This window comes from Callithrix jacchus, chromosome 18 (assembly GCF_049354715.1).
Source record: "Callithrix jacchus isolate 240 chromosome 18, calJac240_pri, whole genome shotgun sequence".
Taxonomy (NCBI): domain Eukaryota; kingdom Metazoa; phylum Chordata; class Mammalia; order Primates; family Cebidae; genus Callithrix; species Callithrix jacchus.
In genome coordinates, this window is record NC_133519.1 from 52,361,596 (window position 1) to 52,378,273 (window position 16,678).

General features: G+C 38.4%; 1 protein-coding gene and 1 long non-coding RNA gene across 7 annotated transcripts in view; one reads left to right on the forward strand and one right to left on the reverse strand.

The window, feature by feature from the left end:
- The window catches only part of LOC118149217 (uncharacterized), a 468,469-nt gene that overhangs the window by 398,881 nt on the left and 52,910 nt on the right, over nt 1-16,678 (forward strand). The gene's annotated exons all lie outside the window — the stretch shown is intronic.
- Nucleotides 1-16,678, reverse strand: part of LOC118149216 (uncharacterized) — a 98,992-nt gene that overhangs the window by 18,117 nt on the left and 64,197 nt on the right. The window lies entirely within an intron of this gene.

Sequence of the window (16,678 nt, forward strand, 5' to 3'; positions counted from 1 at the left end):
CTGTCTTAAAGAGGAAGAAGCCAGAGAATCACTTTGATAAGAAATTCAAGGATTTGTGGCCTTTCTTTGAATGTGTGAGCCCTGACATGATTATTTTAAACTATATGCATTAGAAAACTGAGGATTTCATAACATTATATATAAATATTCCATACAGTAAGGCAGCGTTATCAAATGTGTTTCTCAGACCAGCAGCATAAGCAGCAGCAGGGAGCTTGTAAGAAATTTAAACTACTAGGCTCTATCCCAGAAAAACCAAATGAGAACTTATGGGCATGGAATCTAGCAATCATTATATAGTAAACCCTCCCAATGATTCTGATTCTTGCACAAGTGTGAAGAAATAAATTTAATAGAATAGCCAGCGACAGTGGGAAATAAATACCTGAGTTCTAGAACATAAAGTACCTTATTGTGAATACTTGCTCTTCCAGATGAAGCAGTGAGGATGACTGTTTCATATGTTGGCCTATCAATGGCTTTGAAATTGTGTCACCATCATTTATAAACTCTAAAAGCTTATGCAAGATCTAAATAATTTGTTTATAATTTTTATTCTTTGTAAATAAGTGATAATGGTAGCCTTTAATGACTATTTACTAAGAACTTAATATATACTGTATTTTCTTTTTCATATTATTGATCATATATATTCTCTTAGGCAAAATGCTTAATTTTCTTAGCATCAGTCTCTAATCCAAAAAATCTGGAAAAATGATGATTGCCTTTAAGACTGTTAAAGAAACCAAATATGAAAATGCATAATATGGAATTTAGCACTGTACTTCAGGATATGCTAAGCAACCAATCAAAAATACCTTTGTATTTATTTGAAATGATAATCATTTAAGTTTTCACAATTTAATGCTTTTATTGCAAACATTAATTTCAGTACTTTCTTCACATTGTCTCTTGCTTAAAGTCAGTTTCTATTTAACATTCTTCAGTAGGCTGTATATGGGTCTTCCATGATGAATATCTCCTAAGCTGAACTATTATTGATTTGCATACTGTTTTTCATTCACCAGCCGAAACTGCTGCTCTCACAATCTATTCTAGCCTAGTAAATGTCAATTTCTTCTACTTGCTCTGGCCAGACCTTTGAGTCATCCTTGATTTCTCTCTCTCTCTCTTTACATTACATATGTAATCTTTCAAAACTTCCTCTTTTTCTGGCTCCAAACATTTATCCAGAACCAGAGCATATCTGACTTCTTCCACCACTTCCACGGTGCCTTGATCACCATCCTCCCTCACATGTTTGTCCAGTATCCACCTGACTCATGTCTGTGCTTCATCTCCTGCTCCACCTTTGGTCATTTTCCAACAGAAGCCAGAAAGATCCTTTCATAAGTAAGTCGTCCTCTATGTCTTCTCCCCTTAAACACCAACTGCTCCCCGTCACACTCAAAGAAAGTTAATGTCTCCTAAATCAGTGCTTCTTAAACTACCTGGGGGACAAAGAATAATTTTCCCCCTAGTTTTCATGGACTAATGCTATTGTAAAGATATAGATAGATAGATAGACAGATAGATAGATAGATAGATAGATAGATAGATAGATAGATAGATAATAAATAGATTAGATGGACGGATAGATAAGATGATAGATATTAACGGAAAAGTTGAAGGCATAGAAATTCAAGTTTAGTGATCACATGTTCAGATGTCATGGAAATGTCCAATAGCTATGAAAGTGTTTAAACACTTTCCTTCAGTGTCTCTATTTATCGTGGCAACTAATATATGGTTTACTTTTTGAACAGCCCTGTAGCAAGTTGTCTGTCCACACACACTTAATTCTTTGGCCTCATCTACAATTTTGCCCCTTGTTCAATCTGCCAACTGTGACACTTGCAGCTCCTCTGGAAAGCCAGGCATGTTTGTAATCAAGCTTTTGCCTTTGTTGATGTTTCTGCTTGTAGAGCTTTTTGAATTTTGTTCCTTGAAATCTATACATGCAGATCCTCACTTTTTTCACTCAAATATCAACCTCCCATTGAACCTTTCGAATGGCCTTTCTTAAAGTATACCATCCCACACATTCCTTTTCTCTATTTTGTTTCCTCATTTATACTTTTCAGTATGTACCACATATCAGATATTTTACCTAATCATGTTAGCTACTGTCTGTCTTCCCAACCAGAATGCAAGCTCCACACACAGAAGCCTCATTGATTATTCTATGTCATTTTCTGAATGCAAAATAGTTGCCAAGGAAAGTGCTTACTCTAAATTATTTCAATTAAGATACTAAAAGAGAGGGTTGAAATTCAATAGAAAGCCTTGAAGAAATGGTAACCCAGACAAGGTTTCAGGAGAGATGCAATTTCTAGTTTTAAGTGAAGTTGAACTTGACACTTACGTTTTGTTTGTTCACAGTTGAATTTTTTACCGTTTCTTCAGGGCATCACAACAGCTATGTAATTCTGGTTTCATATCCCAGAATTTGCCAGGTGAAAATTTACGCACACGCACACACACACAGCCTAACTCCTGAAACTAACATTCCTTTTCCTCTTCAAAACTTCCTACTCTACTTAGAGAGACACAGGTATGTTCCAAATATTTTTTTAATATATGGTTCTTCTTCTTGTCTATAACATCATCAACTCCAAAACATTATCTGCACAAATACAAATGAATTGAAAATCGAAGATTTTCAAATTGCCATGACACGTGTAAATAAATTTTTGGTGTCCAGTGTTAGTGGAGTATTACTTAATTCAATCTAACCATTTTAAAGAGAAGGACCTTGAATTCATAGAAGTAATATGGTTTATAAAAAGTCAAACTGTCAATGAAGAGGCTTCTCTTTACTCCCAATTCAGTACTATTTTTATTGTTTTTATTTTATAGTATTTTAAATATACTATAATAAATCTTATAAAGACCTATAAAAGCATGAATAAAATAAAAATACACAAATTCCCCTAATTTTAAAGTGTGATTGATAGGAAATCGCTAAAATGACATATACGTATTTTAAATATTTGATTTTATTTTAAAAGAAATAAGGGAGTTTACTTTACTTAACATCTGACATAGTACTAACATTTGAACATGGATCTGTGCAAGGATAGTGAATATTTTCTCACACAATTAACAGATTTCTAATTTGGTTATCCTTAAATTCAACTGAAAACTTGAAAACTTACATGAAGAAATAGGAAGGGATAATTATTTAGAAATCCATTATCCCATCACCATTTTATAGTAGACTTATACCAATCTAGTAAGAAGAATAATTTAAACAACTACTTTTTTTTTACTTTTAGGTTCATTGGTAGACGTGTAGGTTTGTTATGTAGGTAAACCTATGTCATGGTGAGGGAACGTATTCTCTCCCTGGGTCCACAAGGGGGCGCAGTTTCAAAGGCAAGAACTTCCCAGGCCAAACCTTCCCCCAGTTCTCCATCCGGGAGGTTAGTCTTCTTTGCTTAAACTGGAAAATAATCAATCACTCCAGTGGAAGTTTAAGAAAACTCCTGAAGCAGGCGGGAATTCCTCCCAGGTTAAAAGTCCCCTTCTCCCACCTCAGCATGGAATCCATCTTTCTGGATCCCCTCTCACTCCTCTCTCCCCCCACCAAAAAAAAATAAATCACTTTTCTATAAAACTTTTTGGGTCCGATATTTACTCTAAGGAGCTCAATGTCACTGGTGGAGTCTACTCCCCCATTCATGGGTGAGTGTGAGACCCAAGAACCTCAGGCACACCTGATCAGGGAAGGAATCATCCCTCCAGTCACATCCTCCCCTTCAATAACAATGGGAGTTTGTGGCATGAATTATGTCATCACTCGGGTTTTAAGCCTGGTACCTATTCGTTATTTTTTCCTGATCCTATCCCTCCTCCGACTTGCCATTCGCTGATAGCCCCAGTATTTGTCATTCTCCCGTATGTGTGCACATGTTCTCATCATTTAGCTCCCACTTATAAGTAAGAACATGCCATATTTGGTTTTCTGCCATAGTATTGTTGTGCTAAGTATAATGGCCTCTAGCTCCATCCATGTCCCTGCAAAAAACATGATCTTATTCTTTTATATGGCTGCATAGTATCCCATGAGAGATACACACACACACACACACACACACACACACACACACACCAGTCTACCATTGATGGGCATTTAGTTTGATTCCATGTCTTCGCTATTGTGAATCATGTTCCAGTGAACATATATATGCATGTGTCTTTATGATAGAACAATTTGTATTCCTTTGGGTACATACCCATTAATGGATTGCTGGGTCAAATAGTAGTCCTGTTTTTAAGTCTTTGAGGAATTTCTGCACTGTTTTCCACAATGGATGAACTAATTTACACTCCCATCAACAGTGTGTAAGCGTTCCTTTTTCTCCTCAACCTCACCAACAAGTAATTTTTTTTTTTAATTTTCAATAGTTTTTTGATATTTCTACAACTTTTAAGTAGCCCTAACACGTTACTTTCTTTTCAGACCAATATCTGATTCATTAACAAAATATTTTTATAATAACAACAAAATACAACATAAGCTTGAAAATTCCATGAGCTCCACACAGAGAAGGCTCATTGATTGTCCTACGTCAATTGGAGTGTATTAAATGCAAATGAGTACATTATCAGTTTTGGGAAGTGTGCTAGAATATTAAAGAGTGGCCTATTGGCCATAAATAATCGGCATCCAATGACTACCAGCATCTCTATTTTACAATGGAAACTGATACCTTTGTTTAAACTTTACGAAGACTGCATCTGCAGTACAGATGAATGAGTCTATATTTATGTCAACCTAAATATTGGTAACAAAATCTTAGGAGTGTCCAGGTCAGGTCTATTTTGAGTATTGTACCACTTCTGCAAAGTAGCACAACAGATTTCACTGTGATGGTGATGCAAAAGATTATTAAATTTCTTAAGGGTTTATATAGAGCCATATCACATATATTAAATACTGAAATTTAGTTAATATATTTTGTTATTTATTTACACATTATAAAAGGATCTCACTCATAATACTCTGAGTCTCTTGTTTTGATACAAAGTGAGCATTTACAATTAAATTAACACAGGTACACCAATTTATATATGCATGAAAGAAAATGGATTTATTTACTCATTCACTATACCTTGTGCAAACTAAAATTTAGGTATATCTGTTTCTTATTCTTTTCTAGTAGATACTAATGAATACTGAAGAAATGTCAATGAGAGGGCAGAAGTCAGTGGAGTTGGTAAAAACCTTAAAATAATTAGAAGTTAATAGTTGTATTTCCTTCTTAAGGTTTTTGATGTGGTTTGGCTGTGTCCCCACCCAAATCTCATCTTGAATTGCAATTCCAACAATTCCCATGTGTGGGAGTGGGAGATGAGTGAATTACGGGGTTGCATATTTTCTGCACAGTTCTTATGATAGTGAATGATCTCATCAGATCTGATGGTTTTAAAAAGTGGAGTTTCCCTGCACAAGCTCTCTTCTCTCATCTGCCACTATGTGAAACATGCCTCAGGTGTGTCTTTATCAGCAGCATAAAAACAGAGTAATATAGTAAATTGGTACCAGCAGGGAGAGGTGTTAAGGAATAGATACCTGAAAACGTGGAAGTAACTTTGAAACTGCATAACCAGCAACAGTTTGGAGGGCTCAGAAGAAAACACTAAAATGTGGGTACGTTTGGTACTTTCTAGAGACTTGTTGGATGGTTTTGACAAATTGCTGATAGTGAAATGAACAATAAGGTCCAGGATGAGGTAGTCTCACAGAGAAATGAGGAACTTGTTGGGAACTGAAGCAAAATCTTGTTATTTTAGCAGAGAGACTGGTGGTATTTTGCCCCTGCCCTAGAGATTTGTGGAATATTGGAATTTCAGAAAGATGATTTAGGATATCTGGCAAGAAGAAATTTCTAAGCAGCAAAGCATTCAAGAGGTGACTTGGTTACTCTTAAAGGCATTCAGTTTTAAAAGAGAAACAGAATATAAAAGTTCAGTCTGACAATGTTATAAAAAAGAAAATCCCAGTTTCCTGAAGTGAAATTCAAACCAGCTGCAGAAATTTGTCCCTGTGCTACATGCAGCCTAAGGACTCGGCACCCTGCATCCCAGCTGCTCCAACCTTGGTTGAAAGAGGTCACTGTGGAGTTCAGACTGTGGCTTCAGAGGTGCAAGCCCCAATATTTTCCAGCTTCCACATGGTGTTGAGCCTGCAAGTACATAGTAGTCAGGAATTGGGGTTTGGGAGCCTCCACCTAGTTTTCAGATGTATGGAAATGCCTAGATGCACAGGCAGAAATCTGCTACGGGGTGTACTCTTCATGGAGAACTACTGCTAGGGCAGTGTGGAAGGGAAACATAGAATTGGACCTCCCACACACAGTCCCTACTGGGACACTATGTACTGGAGCTGCGAAAAGAGGACCATTGTCCTCCAGATCCCAGAATGGTAGATCCACTTGCACTGCATGCCTGGAAAAGTCACAGACATGCAACATCTCCTTGTGAAGCACTTGGGAATGAGGCTGTACCCAGCAGAGCCACAAGGGCGGAGCTGCCCAAGACCACAGGAACCCACCTCTGGCATCAGTGTGACCCACATGCAAGACATGGAGTCAAGGAGATTATTTGGGAGCTTTAAGATTTGACTGCCCTGCTGGATTTTGGACTTGGATGGGGACTGTAGCCCTTTTGTTTTGGCCAATTTCTCTCATTTGGAACAGTTGTTTTTACCCAATGCCTATATGCCAGTTCTATGTAGGAACTAAGTAATTTGCTGTTGATTTCACAGGCTCATAGGCAGAAGGGACTTGGCCTTGTCTCAGATGGAATTTTGAGTTAATGCTGATACGAGTTAAGACATTGGGTCAATACTAGGAAAGCATGATTGGTTTTGAAATGTGAGGAGATGAGATTTGGGAAGGGCTCGGGGTAGAATGATGGGTTTTGTCTGCATCCCCACCCAAATCTCATCTTGAATTGCAACTCCCACGATTTCCCCGTGTCAGGGAAGGAACTCGGTGCATTGTTATTGAATTATGGGGGCGGGTCTTTCCTGTGCTGTTCTCATGATAGTGAATGAGTATCAAAAGATCTGAAGGTTTTAAAAATGGGAGTTTCCCTGCACAAGCTCCTTTCTTCTCTTGTCTGACACCATGTGAGACGTGGCTTTCACCTTCCATTTTGATTATAAAACCTCCCCAGAGACATGGAACTGAGTCCAAGAAATCTTTTTCCTTTGTAAACTGCCCATCTTGAGTATGTCTTTATCAGCAGTGTGAAAACAGACTAATACAGTTTTCTTACCAAAATTCCATATTATTTACATACATCTGTGGACATCTACTTGTATATGTGCATGTGTGTAAGAATACATGTCTGAATAACTGCGGCATTTAAAGACATACCATTTTCAAGAGAGAACTCAAGATGGCGCTGTGAGAACAACCCAGGGTTGGAGCTCTCGTTGTGTCCGCGGAGAGGTGAGTCTGAGCTGCATTTCCAGACTGATCTTTGTTGCCCACGGAACGGGGAAATTCCCAAGTGAAGTGGAGACGCGGGACGCCAGGCAGAACCTCCGCCTGGCGAAGCCGGCAGCTGGGGTGGCAGCGGCCGGCACTACACAGCACTCCCCACAGGGCGTGCTTGTCCGGGTGCCCCGTTGAACCGGCAACCGGAGACGTGAGAGGGCTGGACTTGAGAATGAGCTAGACTTGAACAGTGGGCCAGCCCAGGGGATTGCAGGGACAGAGCGTTAGGGGTGGCCCAGTGGGATGAACAAAACCGTGATTTCAAACAAGCCCCGTGCAGACGGCCCGAGACGCTCTGAGGGGGAGGGGCGTCCACCATTACCGAGGCAACCCGTCCCAACTGAGATACACGCCCTTTGCTGACGCAGCCAGCCGTTGCCAAGGCAACCCGTCCCTACTGAGATACACGCCCACTGCTGACGCAGCCTGCCGTTGCCGAGGCAACCCGCTACAACTCCGCCGCAGGGCGTGGCGGAGAACACAGCAGAACAACAGAGCCAGGGCGAGCCTCACAACAGCAGGGCGGAGCCTCGGCAGGCAAACAGTGGCTAGTCTGCGTCCTAGCTGGGCAGGACCTCAACGGACATCCAAAAATAAAGCCCAAACCCCTCAACACAGAGCATTTGAGAAAAAAAAGGGTTTTTTTAATGAGCTCTGTTGCAGCAGAATCAAATATAGCAGCCAAACAGCCCTGAATGAACAACAGAGCTCACAGCTCAGCAATTAAGCTCCTATAAAATACAACCTGTCTCCTCAAGCAGCTCCCTGACCCCTCTATATCCAAAAGACTGACAATAGTCAGGCATCATCCTGGGACAAAGATAGCAGAAAAAGAAACTGGTAGCATCCCTCGCTGTGCCACAGCTGCTAGAGGTGCACCCCAGACAAGCAGGGTCTGGAGCGGACCTCAGCAGTCGTACAGCGAAGGGGCTAGACTGGTAGAAGGAAAACCAAGCAACAGAAATACTTCATCATCAACATTCTGGGTGTCCACTCAGAGACCCAATCAAAAAGTCAGCAACTACGCAGACGACCAGCGGACAAATCCACAAAGATGGGAAGAAACCAGCGCAAAAAGGAGGAAAACACCCGAAACCAGAACACCTCACCTCCTAGAAAGGACCAACACTCCTCACCAGCAAGGGAACAAAGCTGGACGGAGAATGACTGTGACGAAATGACAGAATTAGACTTCAGAAGATGGATAATGAGAAACTTTTGTGAGCTAAAAGATCATGTATTAAATCAATGCAAAGAAACTAAGAACCTTGAAAAAAGATTTGAAAAAAGATTCGAGGAAATGATAACAAGAATGGATAACTTAGAGAGGAATATGAATGAATTAAAGGAGCTGAAAAACACAATACGAGAACTTCGCGAAGCAAGCACAAGTTTCAATAGCCGAATTGACCAAGCAGAAGAAAGAATATCTGAAGTCGAAGACCAACTCAATGAAATAAAACGAGAAACCAAGATGAGAGAAAAAAGCGCAAAAAGGAATGAACAAAGTCTCCAAGAAATGTGGGACTATGTGAAAAGACCTAACCTACGTTTGATAGGTGTACCAGAAGGGGACGAAGAGAATGAATCCAAGCTGGAAAATACTCTTCAGGACATCATCCAGGCAAATTTCCCCCACCTAGCAAGACAGGCCAACACTCAATTGCAGGAAATACAGAGAATACCACAAAGATATTCCGCAAGAAGAGCAACCCCAAGGCACATAATCATCAGATTCAACAAGGTTGAAAAAAAGGAGAGAATACTAAGGGCAGCCAGAGAGAAAAGTCGGGTCACCCACAAAGGGAAGCCCATCAGACTCACAGCAGATCTCTCAGCAGAAACACTACAAGCCAGAAGAGAGTGGGGGCCAATATTCAACATTCTTAAAGAAAAGAACTTTCAACCCAGAATTTCATATCCAGCCAAACTGAGCTTCATAAGTGAAGGAAAAATAAAATCCTTTGCGAAAAAGCAAGTACTCAGCGATTTTGTCACCACCAGGTCTGCTTTACAAGAGCTCCTAAAAGAGGCACTACACATAGAAAGGATCAACCAGTACCAGCCATTCCAAAATCACACTGAATGCTAAAGAGCATCAACACAATGAAGAATCTACAACAACTAACAGGCAAAACAGCCACTTAGCATCAAAATGGCAGTATCAAATTCACACATAACAATATTAACCCTAAATGTAAATGGACTAAATGCACCAATCAAAAGACACAGACTGGCAAATTGGATAAAAATCCAAAACCCATCAGTGTGCCGTATCCAGGAAACCCATCTCACATGCAAGGATACACAAAGGCTCAAAATAAAGGGATGGAGGAAGATTTACCAAGCTAATGGAAAGCAAAAAAAGCAGGAGTTGCAATTCTCATCTCTGATAAAATAGACTTTAAAGCAACAAAGATCAAAAGAGACAAAGAAGGCCATTACAAAATAGTAAAAGGATCGATACAACAAGAAGAGCTAACGATCCTAAACATATATGGACCCAACACAGGAGCACCCAGATACATAAGGCAAGTTCTTAATGACTTACAGAAGGACTTAGACTCCCACACAATAATAGTGGGAGACTTTAACACTCCACTGTCAATACTAGACAGATCAACCAGACAGAAAATCAACAAGGATATCCAGGGCTTGAACTCAGACCTGGAGCAAGCAAACCTGATAGACATTTACAGAACTCTCCACCCCAAATCCATAGAATACACATTCTTCTCAGCACCACATGACACCGACTCTAAAATTGACCACATAATTGGAAGTAAAGCACTGCTCAACAAATGCAAAACAACTGAAATCATAACAAACAGCCTCTCAGACCATAGTGCAATCAAGTTAGAACTCAGAATTCAGAAACCGACCCAGAACCGCCCAGCTTCATGGAAACTGAACAACTGGCTCTTGAATGTTGACTGGGTAAACAATGAAATGAAGGCAGAAATAAAGAAGTTCTTCGAAACCAATGAGAAGGAAGACACAACGTGCCAGAACCTCTGGGACACATTTAAAGCAGTCTCTAGAGGAAAGTATATAGCAATAAGTGCCCATATGAGGAGAATGGAGAGATCCAAAATTGACACCCTATCGTCAAAATTGAAAGAGCTAGAGGAGCAAGATAAAAAAAACTCAAAACCCAGCAGAAGACAAGAAATAACTAAGATCAGAGCTGAGCTGAAGTAGATTGAGACACGAAAAACCCTTCAAAAAATCAATAAATCCAAGAGCTGGTTTTTTGAAAAGATCAACAAAATAGACAGACCACTAGCCAGATTGATTAAAAAGAGAGAAGAACCAAATAGATGCAATAAAAAATGATAAAGGGGAAATCACCACAGATTCCACAGAAATTCAAACCATCATCAGAGAATATTACAAACAACTCTATGCGCATAAACTAGTAAACCTGGAAGAAATGGATAAATTCCTGGACTCCTGTGTCCTCCCAAGCCTAAACCAGGAGGAAGCTGAAACTATGAGTAGACCAATAACAAGGTCTGAAGTTGAGGCAGCAATTAAGAGCCTACCACACAAAAAAAGCCCAGGTCCAGACGGGTTCGCAGCCGAATTCTACCAGACACACAAGGAGGAGCTGGTACCATATGTTCTAAAACTATTTCAAACAATCCAAAAAGAGGGAATCCTTCCCAAATCATTTTATGAGACCAACATCATTCTGATACCAAAACCCGGCAGAGACCCAACGAGAAAAGAAAACTTCAGGCCAATATCCATGATGAACATAGATGCAAAAATCTTCAATAAAATATTGGCAAGCCAATTGCAACAGCAAATCAAAAAACTTATTCACCATGATCAAGTAGGATTCATCCCAGGGATGCAAGGCTGGTTCAACATACGCAAGTCTATCAACGTAATTCACCACATAAACAGAACCAAAAACAAAAACCACATGATTATCTCAATTGACGCAGAGAATGCATTTGACAAAATTCAACAGCCCTTTATGCTAAAAACCCTCAATAAACTCGGTATCGATGGAACATATCTCAAAGTAATAAAAGCTATTTATGACAAACCAACAGCCAATATCATACTGAATGGGCAAAAACTGGAAGCATTCCCTTTGAAATCTGGCACTAGACAAGGATGCCCTCTTTCACCACTCCTATTCAATATAGTACTGGAAGTTCTAGCCAGAGCAGTCAGGCAAGAAAAAGAAATAAAGGGTATCCAAATAGGAAAGGTGAAAGCCAAATTGTCTCTATTTACAGATGACATGATAGTATACCTAGAAGACCCCATTGCCTCAGCCCAAAAACTCCTGAAACTGATAAGCAACTTCAGCAAAGTCTCAGGATATAAAATCAATGTGCAAAAATCACAAGCATTCGTCTACACCAATAACAGACTTAAAGAAAGCCAAATCAAGAGCGAACTGCCATTCGCAATTGCTACAAAAAGAATAAAATACCTTGGAATACAACTCACAAGGAACGTAAGAGACCTCTTCAGGGAGAACTACAAACCACTGCTCAACGAAATCAGAGAGGACACAAACAGATGGAGAAACATTCCATGTTCATGGTTAGGAAGAATCAATATCGTGAAAATGGCTATACTGCCCAAAGTAATTTACAGAATCAATGCTATCCCCATCAAGCTACCATTGACTTTCTTCACAGAACTGGAAAAAACCACCATGAACTTCATATGGAACCAAAAGAGAGCCCGCATAGCCAAGTCAATTCTAAGCAAAAAGAACACAGCGGGGGGCATCACACTACCGGATTTCAAACTATACTACAAGGCTACAGTAATCAAAACAGCATGGTACTGGTACCAAAACAGAGATATAGACCAATGGAACAAAACAGAGGCACCGGAGGCAACACAACATTCATACAACTATACAATCTTTGATAAACCTGACAAAAACAAGCAATGGGGAAAGGATTCCATGTTTAACAAATGGTGTTGGGAAAACTGGCTAGCCATGTGCAGAAAGCAGAAACTGGACCCCTTCCTGACACCTTACACTAAAATTAACTCCAGATGGATTAAAGACTTAAACATAAGACCTGGCACCATAAAAACCCTAGAAGAAAATCTAGGCAAAACTATCCAGGACATAGGAGTAGGCAAGGACTTCATGAACAAAACACCAAAAGCATTGGCAACAAAAGCCAAAATAGACAGATGGGACCTAATGAAACTCCACAGCTTCTGCACGGCAAAAGAAACAGTCACTAGAGTGGATCGGCAACCAACAGAATGGGAAAAAATTTTCGCAGTCTACCCATCTGACAAAGGGCTGATATCCAGAATTTACAAAGAACTCAAACAGATTTACAGGAAAAAAACAAACAAGCCCATTCAAAAGTGGGCAAAGGATATGAACAGATACTTTACGAAAGAAGACATATATGAGGCCAACAATCATATGAAAAAATGCTCATCGTCACTGGTCATCAGAGAGATGCAAATCAAAACCACATTGAGATACCATCTCACGCCAGTTAGAATGGCGATCATTAAAAAATCTGGAGACAACAGATGCTGGAGAGGATGTGGAGAAAAAGGAACACTTTTACACTGTTGGTGGGAGTGTAAATTAGTTCAACCATTGTGGAAGACAGTGTGGCGATTCCTCAAGGCCTTAGAAATAGAAATTCCATTTGACCCAGCAATCCCAGTACTGGGTATATATCCAAAAGACTATAAATTGTTCTACTATAAGGACACGTGTACACGAATGTTCATTGCAGCACTGTTTACAATAGCAAAGACCTGGAATCAACCCAAATGCCCATCGATAATAGACTGGATTGGAAAAATGTGGCACATATACGCCATGGAATATTATGCAGCAATCAGAAATGATGAGTTCGTGTCGTTTGTAGGGACATGGATGAATCTGGAGAACGTCATCCTCAGCAAACTGACAAAAGAACAGAAAATGAAACACCGCATATTCTCACTCATAGGTGGGTGATGAAAAAAGAGAACACATGGACACAGAAAGGGGAGTACTAAACACTCGGGTCTATTGGGGGGAAAAGGGGAGGGCCAGTGGGAGGGGGAGGTTGGGAGGGATAGCCTGGGGAGAAATGCCAAATGTGGGTGAAGGGGAGAAGAAAAGCAAAGCACAATGCCATGTGTGTACCTTCGCAACTGTCTTGCATGCTCTGCTCATGTACCCCAAAACCTAAAATCCAATAAAAAATTTAAAAAAAAAAAAAGACATACCATTTTCAATATTTTCTTATATGTTACTTGAAGTGGATACTTCCCTGAAATAGTTTAATAACTCTACTTTTAATATTTATTCTTATTAAAAAAGAAAGCATGCTTACTATTTTAACAAGATCACAGTGTTTGACTTTAACATAATTTTTGTGTGTGTGAAGGCTAAGAAAAACAGACCATGGTAAAGGTTTCTAACTTTGTGCCATGTAGTAACCTGGCACCACACAGACCTTCTGCAAATACATTGGCTTATAGAAAAAATCCATTGAAAAGATAAATTCTTGTTCTCCCGAAACAGCATCATCATTCTCAGAATAGTGTTTACTCTTTTTACAAAATTATACCCAATACTTAAACATTAATAGAACAAAAAATATCTTTTTGTGAATTCTCATTTTGTATTCCAGAAGCATTCTACCCAGCACCAAAGAAAATCAAAATTCTTAGTAAATGACACATCCTTTTCAATATTAAACCAAAATTTTTTCAGAAGAACAAGATCATTTAGTCTCTATAAGTACTGATACAGCCAAGAATATTAAAATAGTCAAGAGCAGCATGTTACCGATTGGATTCCCTGTGTCAATTCTCCGAATAGACTGTTTATTCTATGTGCTTTTATGATAAGCTTCTTTTTACACTTATCAAAAGTTGAAGAACTCTGCATAGCATTCCTAGAAAATGAGTTATTTTCTTAGAGAAAATGGTTATAAGAAAGGAAAAAATAGATAAGGCAACATAAGTTCTTTAAGATTATTTTGGATAATAAACTGAACAAGAATTAGTACTTTATAAAAAGCTATTGTATAACCTTATTTCAAGATTCATGGCAAAAAAGAAAACTCACTGATTGATTACATTTTAAGAAATTATAAAATGTAATAGTCCAAACATTGACACTTATTTTCGGCAATGATTGCAAAAAGATTATTTGACGATATGTTATGAAATGTGTCCAGAAAATGTCTTAAAAATAACTTATCTCATGTTACATGACTAATGTTGTGTATTTGGTTTAAGATAAAGATTATTCTGTTTTCTTTATAATTTGAGGCCTACCATTTAGATCAGTTTATAAATACATAAACTAATTCAATATTTTTACCATATAGTTCTTCTTAGAGGCATTTATATATTTTCTACTAGTTTTTTATATAATGTATCTGTGTGTGTCATGTATGTGTGTGTGTATATATATATATATATATATATATCATATTTATTTGTGTGGTTTTAATTTCTTTTTTTTTTTTTTTTTTTTTTTTGAGACAGAGTTTTGCTCTTATTACCCAGAGTGGAGTGCAATGGCGCCATCTCTGCTCACCGCAACCTCCGCCTCCTGGGTTCAGGCAATTCTCCTGCCTCGGCCTCCTGAGTAGCTGGGATTACAAGCATGCGCCACCATGCCCAGCTAATTTTTTGTATTTTTAGTAGAGACGGGGTTTCACCATGCTGACCAGGGTGGTCTCGATCTGTTGACCTCGTGATCCACCCGCCTTGGCCTCCCAAAGTGCTGGGATTACAGGCTTGAGCCACCGCGCCCGGTTTAATTTCTACTTTTATGTTTCTTCAGATAACCAATTATTTTCTCTAGACTTGCTATCTAAAGTTCAACCTCACAATTTACTGTCTTGCCCTCTGCCAAACAAGACTTGCTGAGTTTAAATGAAATAATTGAATCCAAATTGCATTATTGTAAAATTGTCATTCTTTTTTATTCTAAGATACACATTTTCCATTTTACCATTTCTGAAAATACAATGTGTTTTAAAGTCAAAGTCATAAATATATGCCAGTTACCACCAAAGTGATAAACTATAAGCCAGTTATCATTGTATATGCCAATTTAAAATTAGCCAACTCTAGAAGGGATGTATATGTCACCTCAGTTAAATTTCTGTATTGATGTTTTTTCTCTCATTTGAACATCAGGTAATGCAAGTTAAGAAAGAGAAAACAGCAAAACATAGAATAGATAATGATTTTCAAAATGTCCAAATTTTGTGTGACTGAGATGCATCTTGTGGAGGATTGTTTAGTAAGACACCAACTATCTATTTGCAAAGCATTTCTAGGTAGTTTTCTGAGAAGTTATGTAATTTCTTCCATGATACATTAGTCCAAAAGGGGGAGAAAACCCTGTTAAACCAAACAAAAGTTTCATGGGCAACCCTAATAATCTATATATAGTAATTTAAGTATCTGTTCTAAATGTTGCTAACACAGATAATATGAACATGTAAAAGCAAGTCACATGTTCTCTTGATAGTTTTAATTGCCATTTGTTATAAGTAAATTAAATAGCTGGCCCATTTAGAACCACAGGGTAGAATAAATTCATGAAGATCCATCCCTGCCAGAGAAAACCTACAAAAGCTGAAGATGGATGTGGTTGTCTCATCCATCAGGATGCAGGAAATCATTACATTTCAAGAAGACACCAAAAACCTCCAACAATGGGCTCTAAATAGAGATCCATAAACTTAAAGACAAAATGTTTAAAATAATCCTCATAATAAATTGCAGTGAACTTCAAGAATATACAGATTTTATAAAATAAGTGAATTATGGAAAAATATATAAAGAAAATTAGAAGTTGAGAACAAAACAGAAACAAAAAATGCCAAAATACTACAGATTAAGAATATGAAGACTAAACTTAAATATGCAACAGAAAGGATTGACAGTAGGCTTGATCAAGTTGAAGAAATAGTTAGTGAGCTCAGAGAAAAACATTTAAAGCTATGCAATCAGAGTATCTAAAAGGAAATTTAAAAAAAAAACAGTGAAAATTAACAAATGCCTATGGAAATTATGGAACACCATTAAGAGACCAAACCTGTCCATAATAGGGATTTATGAAGTACCCTAGGGGATTTATGATAGAGCAAAAGAACCAAAGGGCATATTTACAAAAATAATTGCTGAATATGTCCCTT